The sequence below is a fragment of the Chamaea fasciata genome, unplaced genomic scaffold (assembly GCF_029207755.1).
Source record: "Chamaea fasciata isolate MVZ Bird 193981 ecotype frontalis unplaced genomic scaffold, bChaFas1.0.hap1 SCAF_2, whole genome shotgun sequence".
NCBI classification, from domain to species: domain Eukaryota; kingdom Metazoa; phylum Chordata; class Aves; order Passeriformes; family Sylviidae; genus Chamaea; species Chamaea fasciata.
Genome location: NW_027094087.1, coordinates 1,727,683 through 1,740,538, shown reverse-complemented (window position 1 = coordinate 1,740,538; position 12,856 = coordinate 1,727,683). Strand labels below are relative to the sequence as shown.

The following is a 12,856-nucleotide window of genomic DNA, read 5'->3' as shown; positions in this document are numbered from 1 at the left end:
GTGATATCCCTCCCAGCCCAGGATGTTCTGTAATTCTGATCCTGAGTAAATGCACTCAAAGCAGGACATGGAAGGGATCAGGAGGGGTGGACGTGCAGCCCCTGAGGAGTAGCAGGGATCTTTGGGCTGTTTGGTGTCTGAATGCAGCAGCTGCTGGGTCACAAGTGGTGACAAGGAGCCCCAAAAGTCACAGAACATGCAGAGGGATGGCTGGGGGAATCTGGTCATCCTGGCCACAGCAGGAAACTCTTCCTTCCCACTAATGCGTTCTTTTAAACCCTCCCTCCTCTTTGTGGCAATTTGGACACCATTCCTCCACCTCCGGAATTTTGGGGGACCTCGGAAAGGCATTTAAATGCCTAAAGACTCATTTAAATACCTGACTCTGCAGACATCACCCATGAATTGCAAATGGACCGTGATTGTTTGCATAGCTGCTGGGTAGGAAACAGACATCAGGAGCATTATTTTGTTCAGGATATTACTTGTGGCTCACTCAAATATAAACTTCTACCAAAAAAAAAAAAAAATTGAAAAAAGAAAAGGGGAGATACACAGATGAAAACATAGCTTCTGTGGGGAATTTTCCCTGGAAATCTTTAATAAGTTGATGTGTTCTAAGTAGCAAAGAGAATTCCCTTCCTTGCCCCAAATGGAGAAGCGTACAGTTGTGTTAAGGGCTCTGCCCAAAGGACAGAAAGGGGGAATTGTTTAAGCAGGGAGATGTTAGTGGCGTAGCAGAGCAGAGAGACCAGAAAGGAGTGAAAACAGAAATGGAAAAAAAATATAAATGAAAAATAGATAAGGAAAATATTTCTAGGCAAAACTATGGCAACAAATCAAATAGGCTAGAACCTGAGTAGTACTAATATGTCTGGGAAAATAATGCATTTGTAGAAGAATGACTGAAAGAATTAAAGGTGCATGAAGAGGAAATTTAGAATTTCTTGGCTTGAAACATAGGAAAAACCCCTCAGACTTATTTCTTCTATGCAGCAGTAATTTGCCTATCGAACTCTGTGTGATGATAATGAAAATTCCAAGTGATAAACCTGATTTATATTTTTGTTTTCCTGTATTGCCAGGCAGTTAAGGTCTTCCAGCTTTCTGGCACAACTCAGCTGACTTCTCTGTCTTCTGCATAGTGAAATAAAATATCTCTGGCCTGAAACCAGATGAGAAAAATTAATTAAAAAAACCCAAACAGCGGTATTAAAAAGGAGCCAAAAAAAGAAAAATAGAAATTACTTGTGGCTTAACTGTGTTTCAGCTGCACAGTACTGATAAATTATGATAATTGCAATAATGCAATTATTAATTATCAATTAATCCAATGCAAAACATTTAATGTTACGAGTGACAGGAAGCCATTGCATGATTTCAAATATTTAGCATCAAGAGGGGAAATACTTTGTCCTTGTTACTTTTCTCTGCTGCCAGGTGTCTAAAATTCTACAATTGGAGTACAGCTGGAGATTAGGCAGCAGTTCAGGGGAGTTTTGAATTTGGATATCAACATCATGGTCAAAATTTTGTGACAGCTGGATAATTTCTGATTCACCTGAACTGTGTTTTCTACCCCAAGCATGAAATGAATCTTTTGTGGGGGAATTCTACTGCAATGTTTGCTTCTCTTTTTTATTATTAAATTCATATTCATTTACATTTTCCAATTAGAGCCAGGTGAGAGGCAGAATTGCCAAAATACATAAAAGTCTGGGTTCTTCTGGTATTTTTGGCCTCATTTGTCCTATTTTGGCACTTGAGCTTGGCTGTAATGGATTTACATTTCTGTCCTTAAACATTTCTGTGGTTTTTCTCCCAATTTGCAATTCTTCTGCATTCTGGACCACTCGTTCCTCTCTCGGGGTTTGTCCCTTTCTGATTGGCTTTCTCGCCACAGCATCTCACATTGCATACAACATGAACATATAATAAATACCAATTCGCTACAAAAATATATCCAGAGAGGGAGGGGAATAAAAATCATTCTTGCCATAGTTTCTTTCCTTCTCTGCCCCGTGCCCCCTGCGTGACTCTGACCTCCTCCCCAGCAGCTCAGATCTGATGCAGCACTCTCACAGAAGGATTCCTTTTAAACCCCAGCTGTTTGTTTTGGCACGTTGCAGGGGCAGGAATCTGGTGCTTGGGAGAGGAAGGAGCAACCACATCACAGGGCTGAGCAGAAAAGCTGCCAGCTGTGCTGCAGGGCAGCCCTGCAAGGCAATCCCTGGCCTTGCCTCCACTTGTGCCGCGGTTTACCTTTGCAAACTCCCTTGGAGGTAAGGCTGAGGAGCAGCATTAGTAGTAGAACCAAAACAACGCAAGAGTATCTTCTTCTAAATGTTATCCTGATGATTTTAGGAAAGGTTGGTGATCAGTACTTCTAGAAACTTCAAGTATTTAAGTGATCTCAACTGATAATCAAAGGATGTTTTAGTCTGGTCTGTGCTGGAGACTTTTAGCTCAGCACTCCACGTTCTGTATTTTTCATCAGAAGTAAACAGGAAAATTTATTCTTTAATATTAGTTTGCTAGTGTGCTTTAGAATTTCCAGGCAGAAGCAAAGGGAGTAAGGCTGTGGAAATGTTGGTGATTTTGTTGCTTCAAATTGTCCACATCTTCAGTTTTTAGCGTGTTAAGATGTCTGTATGTCATATACAATTATACACACAAAGAATTACTGATGCTGGCTGAGTTACAAAGCTGCATTAAAAGACAGAATTTGTTTTAGAAGCCTAAATCTGAGAGCAGTCTAGATCTTGAAAATGATACAAAATTGTGAGGCACTCAAACTCTTCGAGCATATGATATGTGTCAGATAATCTAGTTTGGATGGGACCAAGGACACAATGAAAATATCTACAAAGACATCACTGGAAATACCCACAAAAATTGCAGTTGATCTTGGAATACAATCTGAGGGTTTTTAAAAAGTTATTTCCTTGAGCTACTGCAGTGGTGGTGCCATCTATAATGAAAATTCTCCAAGGTACAGAAGTCAGAGAGAGTCAGTGCCTTTTCCTCCATTTTCTATATTTCTGTATTCCCCTGTTTACCTCTTACTATGGGTTATACTTGCCAAGGTGTAAACATGGAAGTTTGTTGCCCCACAGGATATAGTCTGGAATTTTTCTCAATATAGTCTCTGATTTATAGAATTACAGTCTCTGATTCATTCTCTTAAAAATCTGATCTTTACGTGGATATCACTATCATTCCTTTGAGCCTTGGCAGCACCATTTCCAATTGCATCTTTGCAAAGACAGTTTTCAAAAAGAGTAAGATCATTTCCTGATTGTTGCCCAGCCCAGTTTGCCACCTTGGGTGATGAGGTGCAGGATGTTTGATGCCCTCAATAGACAGAGTTTGAAAAGAAGCTCTGAGCCCAGGCAGGCAAATGCACTTGTGACATTTGGACGCAGCAAACCAAACCAACTCAGGGGCACTTTCTGGCAAGTGGGAGATTTTGTTTGGGAGCTGTACCAAACACTCCTTTTGCTGGATTCTATTCATTCTAAACAGTGAAGCTGCTTCAGAGTTTATTTAGCAATTTCTGTCACCCTTGTACAACATGTGTTCATGCTGATGTGGAGGCAGCGGGATTGCATTTCACTTTGGTAGCCAAGTGTTTTTCTAAGTCTTGTCTGAACACACGCGGAGTCCTCACACTGCTCAGTGCCGCTCTGCTTCTCAGTGAGCAAACCTGGCTCTTCCAGACTGCCCACATTATCACACCCAGGGGTATGGCATAGCAGGATGAGTCGTTCGAGGATTTGGAACCCAGAGGGAGCCTGAATTTTCAGTCTTGCCGGAACTGTCACTCAGCCAGCTGTGTCATGCACTGCCACCGAGGCAACAGAAACAAATGTCCTGGTACCTGACATTCTAAACTCTTGGCAGAAGTTTAATGAACCAAAATTACCAACAACCTTTCCTGCATTTGCCTTTCTTGTATCTATGAAGACATCTGAGGGAAATAGAGACATTTAACCAGTGAGGGGGTTTTATTTCTGAGGTTAATTTTAAAATTTCTCTCACTCTCAATGGGACAAGAGGAAACAGCCTCAAGCTGTGCTGGGGGAGGTTCAGGTTCATAGATAAATAGGTATATGACAATAGATGGTATTTTGTATCAAGATCTCTTTGCTTAAACCTACAATGTGTAAGTCTTGAGATTGTCTGCGAAGCAGGGATCACATACCTGCCTGTTTTGTTGCCTGGATTATTTTGAGACTCTTAAAGCATCCTCTTGTTTGCAAAGACTGGGTGGCAGGGCAGAAACTGTGTAAATGCCATGTGGGTTTGCATTCTGGATGCCACAGTATTGCCAGCACCAAGGACTGATGAAGTTAAAAAAATAATCTTTTAAATGAATGAAAAGTTTCAGGTTTTTTGGATGTGGACAGCTAAATCCAGCAGGCTGTTGGTGAATAAGGCATTGTCAGGTGTGCTGACCAATCTTCCTGGCTTGTGTTCAGCTGCTGCCTGTCACCTCGTTCCCAAATTTTAAAGGATTTTAGATCTGCTTTCCATATTTAACAGCACCGAGTGCATTGGGGCCCATGCCCATAACTGGGGTTTGTGGGCACTTTGATAATTCAAGTGGTACCAATAACAAGAAATTGCACATTTTCAGTGGTGCTGAGAAGACATAAGGACACCACGTGCGTCCCAGGCCACGGCAAAATGTTGAGTCCCCAGCGCTTATAAAACCCCAGAAGTGATTAATTCCTAATGAGGAATGTTTGTAGACGAGCAGGGCTGCCGTGCCACAGCACAGAGCTTCAGCGTGAGAGCAGCGTGCAGACACTTTTACACAAATGCTCCTAACTGCTGACAGAAACATCTCCTGCTGCAGCCTGCTCTTCCAGAACTGGGTCCCCCCCGTGTCACTGACACTTTTGGAGGAGCAGATTTCAGCCACGTTCTCGCCTTGTCCTGGAATTTCTCCTGACGGTGCTCCAGGAGCTTTCTCCTGCAGCAAACAAAGTCATCAGATTCCAGCAGGGCTGGGTTCTTGCACACTTCCATGTAGCTCTTGGAGGAAGCTCCGGAAGGAAATAGAAATCTGTAACAAGCTCCAAATTGCCTTCGGGGCCCCTGGTTCTCTGATTTAATCTTGACAGAGTCAAGGCTTGTAGCCGTTCTTCAGACAGAAATAGGCTGTGGCATCAAATTCCCTTCAAGGGCTTCGTACTGATCTCTGGTAGAGCTGGCTGGATTTTCTCCCACCTTCTATGAGCTTCCTCTCTTATCGCCAGAACTGAAAATTTCATGTCACACAAGTGACACTTGGAGGAATAATTTAATTTAGATACCACGCTCTCAATGAGGCGTGTTGTTCTGAGCCTCTCTACGATGAAAATTTCCATTTAAACAGCTAAAATGGAAGAAGCTTGTTGCTAAATTGTTCTGCTCAGTAATTTTTCATTATGGATTAAATAGAACAGTTTTCCTATATATAACTCAAACTCTGTTTTGATTTCTTGCAAATTCTACGGAGGCATATGCTGGCATTTTTTTCATTATGAAGAGGGAAGTTACATTAAATTCGGGCCACATTTCTTTTCTGGAAAGAAAAATGGCATCAGTTTTTTGTTTTTTTTTTTTTTTTTTGGTCTTTTAAGAATAGTTCTTCAGCATTTGTGTGTTATGTAAGCTTCATATGTCCTTAAACCTGCTCCCTGGAGGTTATCCAGGAGATGGCATGTTAGAATCCTTCCCAGGATTGCTCAGTTAAAAGGAAAGACTGGTTTTTCCTCCTGGCTCCATCTGTCAGGATGGAAACCTCAAACAGCACATCCTCAGGTGACATGAGAGTCGTGGCACCATCACCTTTGGTACAGGAGCCCAATTAAAATGTTGTGTCGTGCTCCGTAGCCCTAATTAATTCCTGCCATCCTCACTACTCCTGTTTGGAGCTCCCAGTGGGGGGAGGTAGGGAAGAGTTTCCCCTCTCTGCAGCAAACTCAGGTTGCTGAGGGAGCTGTCAGACCTTGTTGCTCTGCCTCTCTTCGTGGTCTTCGACAAATCATGGAGAGGGGGAGAGGTTCCTGATGGTTGGAGGGAAGCCAATATCATTCCCATCTTCCAAAGGGCCAGGGAGGAGAACCCAGTGAAGTTCAGCAATGCAGAATGGGGTAAAACATGCTTGAATGATGAGTCCTGTGGATTGAATAATGTATTTTGGACTCCTAGAATCTGCTTTTCTTCACTCGCTACCCGTGGGGCGGGTTGTGAGTCCCTCAGATTAATTCCTCAGATTAATTCCGTGTTATTTTGTTCAGTTTGTTTTGTTATTTTTGAAATGTTTTGGGTTGAACCTGAGTCCCGTTTTCAGCAATTAGTAGAAAGGATGTTCATTTTCTTCATATCCGTTGGAGAAATTCAGCGGCGTTTTTGACATAAACACTTTGTTGAGTCAATATAGAAGGTGCTTTCATTAGTAAATAAATCACCAAGATGGAACTGTTTTTCCACGCTCTTTCATGACAATAAGACAAGATCATTGCAAAGTCTGCAATGATTAAATGCACCACGCTATTGGAAACATTTCATTCCAAATAATATCTGTAGAATACGTTTTGAACTTTTGAATTAGGCAGCAGGTCTCGGAATTTTTGATTGGAAATGAGTTCAAAGGCTTAGTTTACGTGAAGTGCTAAGTTTCTTTGGAAAAGGGGTCTTTTACCCTGATCTGTTGGGAGGAAATCCATCCAAAAGGTCAATTTATCACCTGAAACATCTAGAAAAGAAAAATCAGGAGATACCCCGAAAAGATTTTTTCTGATGCTTCCTAAAAGGTCAAAGCTATGAAAACATTCACACTGTATATTTAAATCTAATTAATTTTCACAACCACATCCAATTATCTAGTGCTTGTTAAGGCATAAAATTAGTATTTCTATGAAGGATCACCCATCCAATTTTGGTTTACTTTTGCTGAGACAAAAACTGGGACAAAGAAATCTTCTCTTCTTCTTTTCCTGTGGTAAGTTTTCCTGCTGTCATACGAAAAAAGGGTTTTGGGCAAAGGCTCAAGCAAGCTGGTGAACAGACTTTGTATTTTTAGTCTGTGAGTGTCAATGCAACTGCAAAACAATGCACTATACAAGCCACCAAATAGGACACAGACACTGGAATACACAAATTACCCAAAAAGGGGACCAAGGAGATCAAAAATGAATTTTACAGATGACTCTGGAGAGGAAATTAAGTATTTGAGTAAGACAAAAATAGACTAGAGCAAGCATTTGGAAACAGTGAAACTACTACAGTGTTTGCTTGCAAATTCCCTGCAGGGCTGCCTTGGAATGAGGCAGGATTTGTCTCCTCTTTTGTTGTTGTTGTTCTGAACCTCTGCATGTACCTGTTCCCCGGGTCAGGAGAGGGCAGACTCAGGGGGTTTCCCACATGGTAACAACAGCAGAGACATTTCGTGGTTCTGGGAGGTTTCTCTCACGAGACTTTTAAGGCTGCAAGGAGGATTTCAGCTCCGTCCCAGGTGCCAGCTGAAGCATTCCTCCAGAATACCTGGATTGCGCTTTTCTTTTCGGGTGCCTGTTGAGGCCAGGTGCCTCTTAGGGGCCTTATAAAACCATCCTTGACAATAAAATTATCCAGCTATGAGTTAGTAGGTCGCTCAGACGGGGATTAGAAAGCAGTTGAATTGTTTGTGGAATTCAGTACACACACTGTTTATGTTTAAAGGCGTAAATAGGAATTCTGCAGTTACTTTGAGGCGATGTAACAAAGCTTCGAAATTCTATCCACTTGGAACCACCTGTGTCTCTTCAGTTATGGTTGTGTAAACAGGGTTTCCATTTGTCTATTTTAATGATGTTACGAAGGGGTAGTTGTGAAAGTTCTGGGTCCGTTTTTCACCTTTAGCATTATTAACTTGTTTTACAGATTCTAGGCTGGTGTGAGTTGGAAGGGAGCTTGGAAATCAAATCACTACTGAATACCCATCGACATCTGTGAAATTCCCTTGTGTTTTCTTGTACGTGGAGGACATCAACAGCAACAAAAAGGTAAGTATTTGAAATTTAAAAGAAGAGAAAAGCATCAAAGTAAGTGCCGCATTTTAAACACTTGGGCAGTGAAGAAGTTCCAGTGTGGTAGAGCACAGGAAAGGAACAGCACAGGAAAGGGATGGCATGGGGATGTTTTAAATGGCATTTCATTTATCCAGATTCTCTAAACTATGAGCTTTAAGGTGGATCCAAGTTTAATTTTAGAAATCCCATGCTATAACTAGAAGCACTCGAGGGCTGGAGAGGGGGAGGACAGGAGAGGGAATTGCTTCTGGAGTGCACTGCAAATAGCTCTTTGACTAAACAGTATGGTAACAATTAGCCAGTGGTCCTTTTTTATTTCGCTGGATTTTGGGAAACCATAAAAATAGATTATGAATAAGCCTGGTGTAAGCCAAAAGTTACATTGCAACAGCTGCGTTACCCTACCAATACACAGGAATTTTATCAGATCTATTCACAACTTGCTGCTAATCTCTCCTAAGTGGTAAGGACACAGCTCGGATTCCTCCTTCAGGGAGGAATTCTCCCGTGATATTTTCGGCTTCCACCTTCCCTTTCCTGCATTTACATCTCTGCAGAAGGGAAGTTGCATGGAAGCAATTCATTTAACAAAGCCATAAATTAAGTCCTGGTGCACATCCTTTATTGTTTCAAGATACGTGGAGCATTCAGGGAGCTTTGGAAACAAAATCCCTTCTTCGTGGGATTTTCTTAGGAATTTTGGATTTGTGAGCCATACAAATCACCTGTCAAGAGCATTTCCATTCTTTTATGAGAAGGGTCTTCAAAAGGCTGGTCCTTGGAAATTTTACAGCTCTGTATTTTTAGCAATGCTAACAGGTGCCTTGTTGATGCCTGGTTCATTGATTAGCACCTCATCTGCCTGCATGTTAATTAGTGTTCAACTTCAAATAACTGTCAGTTTTGGGAGGGTTTGTTCATTTGTTTTGGTTTCTTGTATCCACGGTTTAGACATCTTTAATGTCTACTTAGTGCCTGTGGAAAATACTTGAAATGCGAAAGAGCAGAACAGAATTAATATATGGAATGCTGAAGAAAAGAACTCTGGGATTAATTTCATTTGATGTACATTGGAGTAAGGTCAGTTTTATTAATAAGTGTTTGGAAAATCAAGCTGTTTACCATTGAAGTCTTCAAATATGGTTGGGTTGGTCCTCTTTTTTTAAGGTGGCATAATTTGGAGCTTATTTTAAGCAGCATAGTTAAGTTCTTTCATTTTCTAGTATTTGATGATTGAATTTGGGATTTTTCTCTGGTGATTTATTGAAAATTGTTTGTCCCCACCTTGGCTGTATCTGCAATGTGATATGTGCAGCCTCGGACCTGCAAGACTGCATTTTACTTCTGTGCTTAAAAACTTCTTATAACCAACCTGTCCTTGGATCCAGGGACCCGGGGGCAGCCACAGCTTCTCTGGGCACCCTGAGGAGGAATTCCTTCCCAATACAATCATTATTTATTTATTGACACACTCACCAGCAGCAGGTCACAGCCATCATAACACATGTCCTGGGTGTTCTTCCGTGGGCTTGTGAATGAAATCCTTGTAGAATAGCAGGGGTATGTATCTGATTGATCTTGTGGTTTTCTGGGGTCTTGGCTCAGTGGGTTTTTCTCTTTCCTAAGTATCAGTGGGAGCAAAGTGCTTTTCATGCATTTTCTCCTTTAAATGCAAGTGAGATTGGTTGAGGGATATGGTTGGTACCTGCAATTCCAGCCCAAGCCAAGATTCCAGCATTCTTGAAGAATTGGAAGTGGGAGAGGGAACCCTGGAAACAGGTCCATAACTTGTGGTATAATAGACTCAAGACAGCCTCCTGGAAACTTCTTTTTGGTTGCTTCTTCTCAGCTGTTTCATGAGAATGTGGGCCAAGCATTTTGAAATATTTAGGAGCGAGAGGGCCACTTGAATTTGGATCTTCCCCTTTTATAGGGACACTTCTTGCCTTACATCTTTGTCAAATTAACAAAGCTGGATATAGCTGAAGCTCGTAAGGGGAGAGGGATTCAGAAACTTAAGGACAGAGCAGAGGAATTTGGAGGCTTCTAGGGAAATACAGGACTGATAGGAAGTGATGTCCGGCTTTTTTTCCTGGGTTCGAGGGGTGGGGATGCATTTGCTGTGTAGACCATGGTGTGTAAGGACATGAGGAACACCCTGACTGTAGCAGTTACCAAAAGCAGCGTGTTGGGCTCTGTGTGCATTATCAGGGCAGCTTCTTGAGGGCTCAGAACCATCAGTGGACAACATTTCACCGACTCTGAGGCCTTGGTGCAGTTGTTCATGGTAAATATTATCAGCGTGGGGTACTTTTTGTGTGATGGTTGCTTTATCAGCCACGTACAGCAGCAAGGAAGTGCAATTACATTAAAAGAAAATAATTGCTTTCCATGTCTGAGGGGAATTTGCTAACACCATCTCTGCAGTGAGGACAGGGCTTCTGAGGGAACTGCTTATGCCTTTCTTTCCTTCCGAATATACTGATGGTTTTAATTTTCATGGCACAGCTCCTCACTTTCTCCCCTCTGGATTCTCTTTGTGAGGATGCAGGGAGCGAGGTTCTGGCTGGAATTTGATTTCTCCGGGCAGGCCTTGCACACTGAGTGTTGTCTCTCCAAAGCTTTGTTGTTCCCAGGCTCTGATTTTCGGGACATGATGTTGAATGCCTCCGTGAGGAAATTGGGCAATGTCAGTACTTAGCTGGGCCTCAGTCACAGAAACCTCAGAGCCCCATGAAGGCTGCTTTGATGGTACTCTCAGCTTTTTCTCCTCTCACTAAAGCAGACAGAGGTGCCGGTCTCAGAGTTCCCTGCTGTCTCTGAGAAATTAATTCTCAGCCTAATTGTCTAAGGCTTGTGATAGTTTAATAGTTTTAAAAAAATGTAGCACAAAGCCTGCATGGTAATTTCTCCTTAGAAGTCTTAATGAACTTGGATGAGGATTGCTTGTTTGCTTTCTCTGTGGAAAGGCACAAAAATTTGGGTTGTTTTGTTTTGTTTTTGGTCTTCCACGAAGCTATTAGGTCTGTACCTAGGAGATGGCAGCCTTAATATTCATCCAAATGGGAAAGGAGAAATAATCTTGACCTCCAGTAATTACGGGGGGACTTAGACACAAAGTTCCTGCATGTGTGCCATTGTCAGTGAATAAACATTCATGTTTCCAATTCCTGTTGGATATTCAGTTCCTACTGAGCATAAATACCTCCTGAAGTTGTGGAAAGAACAAAATCTTTGCTACAGCAAACACCAGAAGGAGCTTTTCTGTTCTTCTCACGGCTGGCACTGTTGCTTGTCCTGTTTTGCATTCCTTCCCAGTTTAAAGAGTTTGTTTCTTTGTCGTTTCTGATGTGTTACAGTTTCCAGACTCTATTCAAAATACCATTTTCACATTTAAATCCACTTCAACAACTGCTTGTAGACAGACTGAAGGCAAGTGCAACAGGAAAAACAATCCATGCTGTCATCAGAAAACCTTTCCAAAACTTTGAGAAACAGCAGAGATCTCGCTGGAAAGCAAAGGTGCTCTGCTTGAAATGTAATCAGTTTTCCCCTTCAGCTTTTTTTTTCCTTTTTTCCTTATGGACAGTTTGCCTTCACTGCACCTTCAGCCACCACTAAATCTGTATGGAATTAATCCTCTTCTAATGAGTTTGTACAAAAAAATAATGAGGGGGGGGGAAAGCATGGAAGCAGGAAGGTGGGATTTAGGCCTATTGAATTCTTCAGCACTTTAAATATTTTGCCTCCTGAGTTCTCCCAGCCCCACCAGTGTGTCAAGACTTTATTTGTCCTGCAAGCGCTGCAGTCAGGGGTGGCAAACTGTGCACGCAGGTGCAGCTCAAAGAGACCTTCAAGATTTTGTGATCCAAGCCTCACCTCAGCACCTCCACCATCCCCTCACCCCTAAACCATAATTCCCAGTGTCACATCCAGAAAGGGTTTAAAAGGACTCTGAGCAGACAGACAGAAGTGCTTGTGTCAAGGTGCTGAACTGGCCCAACAAACACAGGGATTAGCCTAAGTGCTTCTGGTGCCACTGCTGGAAACTTGGAAGTGGGAACTGGAAAGTCACCTCTGCTGATGCAGAAGTTAAAGGAATTCAGTTTGAGTAAGATCCTGAGAGAAGCAGCCCTGCAAGTTCAGCACACGCAGGGTTTTGCGGGCAAATCAAAGCCGCATGCTTGTGTTGGTGGCACCGCCTCTAAGCTCATGTTCCTCACAATCTGAAGGAAAATTCTTAGTTTAGTTTTGTCACAGATGAAATTACAGCTACACGGGTATGACGGGTTCAGGGGAAGCAAAAATCAGAAAAAAATCACATAAGCTTCCTTTCAAGTTGGAGATTGATATGTAGCGAGGATCTTAGAAGTCAAACTGAGCAGGGTATTCATGAAATTGATGTGACCTGTCAGTGTGGTGCTTGGAGGAGAAACTCCTGAGAGGTAGAGGTTCCTCCTCTGGGAAGGGGGACATCTAAATCTTGCATGTCTGCGTCACTGACAGAGGAGGAATGTGAAGAAAAGGAAAAGGGCTGGGTTTGCTTCTGCTGTGCAGCCTGGCTCTTGGTTGAAAGGTCCAACCAAAGGAAGGGACCCCAGTAGGTGACACGAGGCTGGCAGCAGGAGCCCGAAGATCTGCCACTCCTGATGTTGTCTGATCACTGAGTCCTGGGGCTCCTAACTTTTAACACTTGGTAATCAAAGAGTCTCCCTTTAATCAGAGCTTTGCACCTCATCAAGCGGCTCTGAGCCAACCATAAATTCTCCTTTCTTACAGTCTCATTTCTTGCA

At 42.4% G+C, this 12,856-nt stretch overlaps 1 protein-coding gene across 14 annotated transcripts in view; it reads left to right on the top strand.

Annotated features, from left to right (window-relative positions):
- LOC136303963 (chromatin assembly factor 1 subunit A-like) overlaps positions 1-12,856 on the top strand; it is a 220,802-nt gene that overhangs the window by 134,823 nt on the left and 73,123 nt on the right. For 13 of the 14 annotated variants that reach the window (XR_010724331.1, XR_010724333.1, XR_010724340.1 and 10 more), the window contains one exon: positions 7,915-8,036. The gene's annotated coding sequence lies outside the window, so the exon portion shown is untranslated. Of the gene's footprint in view, positions 1-7,914; positions 8,037-9,035; positions 9,144-12,856 lie in introns of all 14 variants that reach the window. The other variant, XR_010724341.1, reaches the window with a different exon arrangement.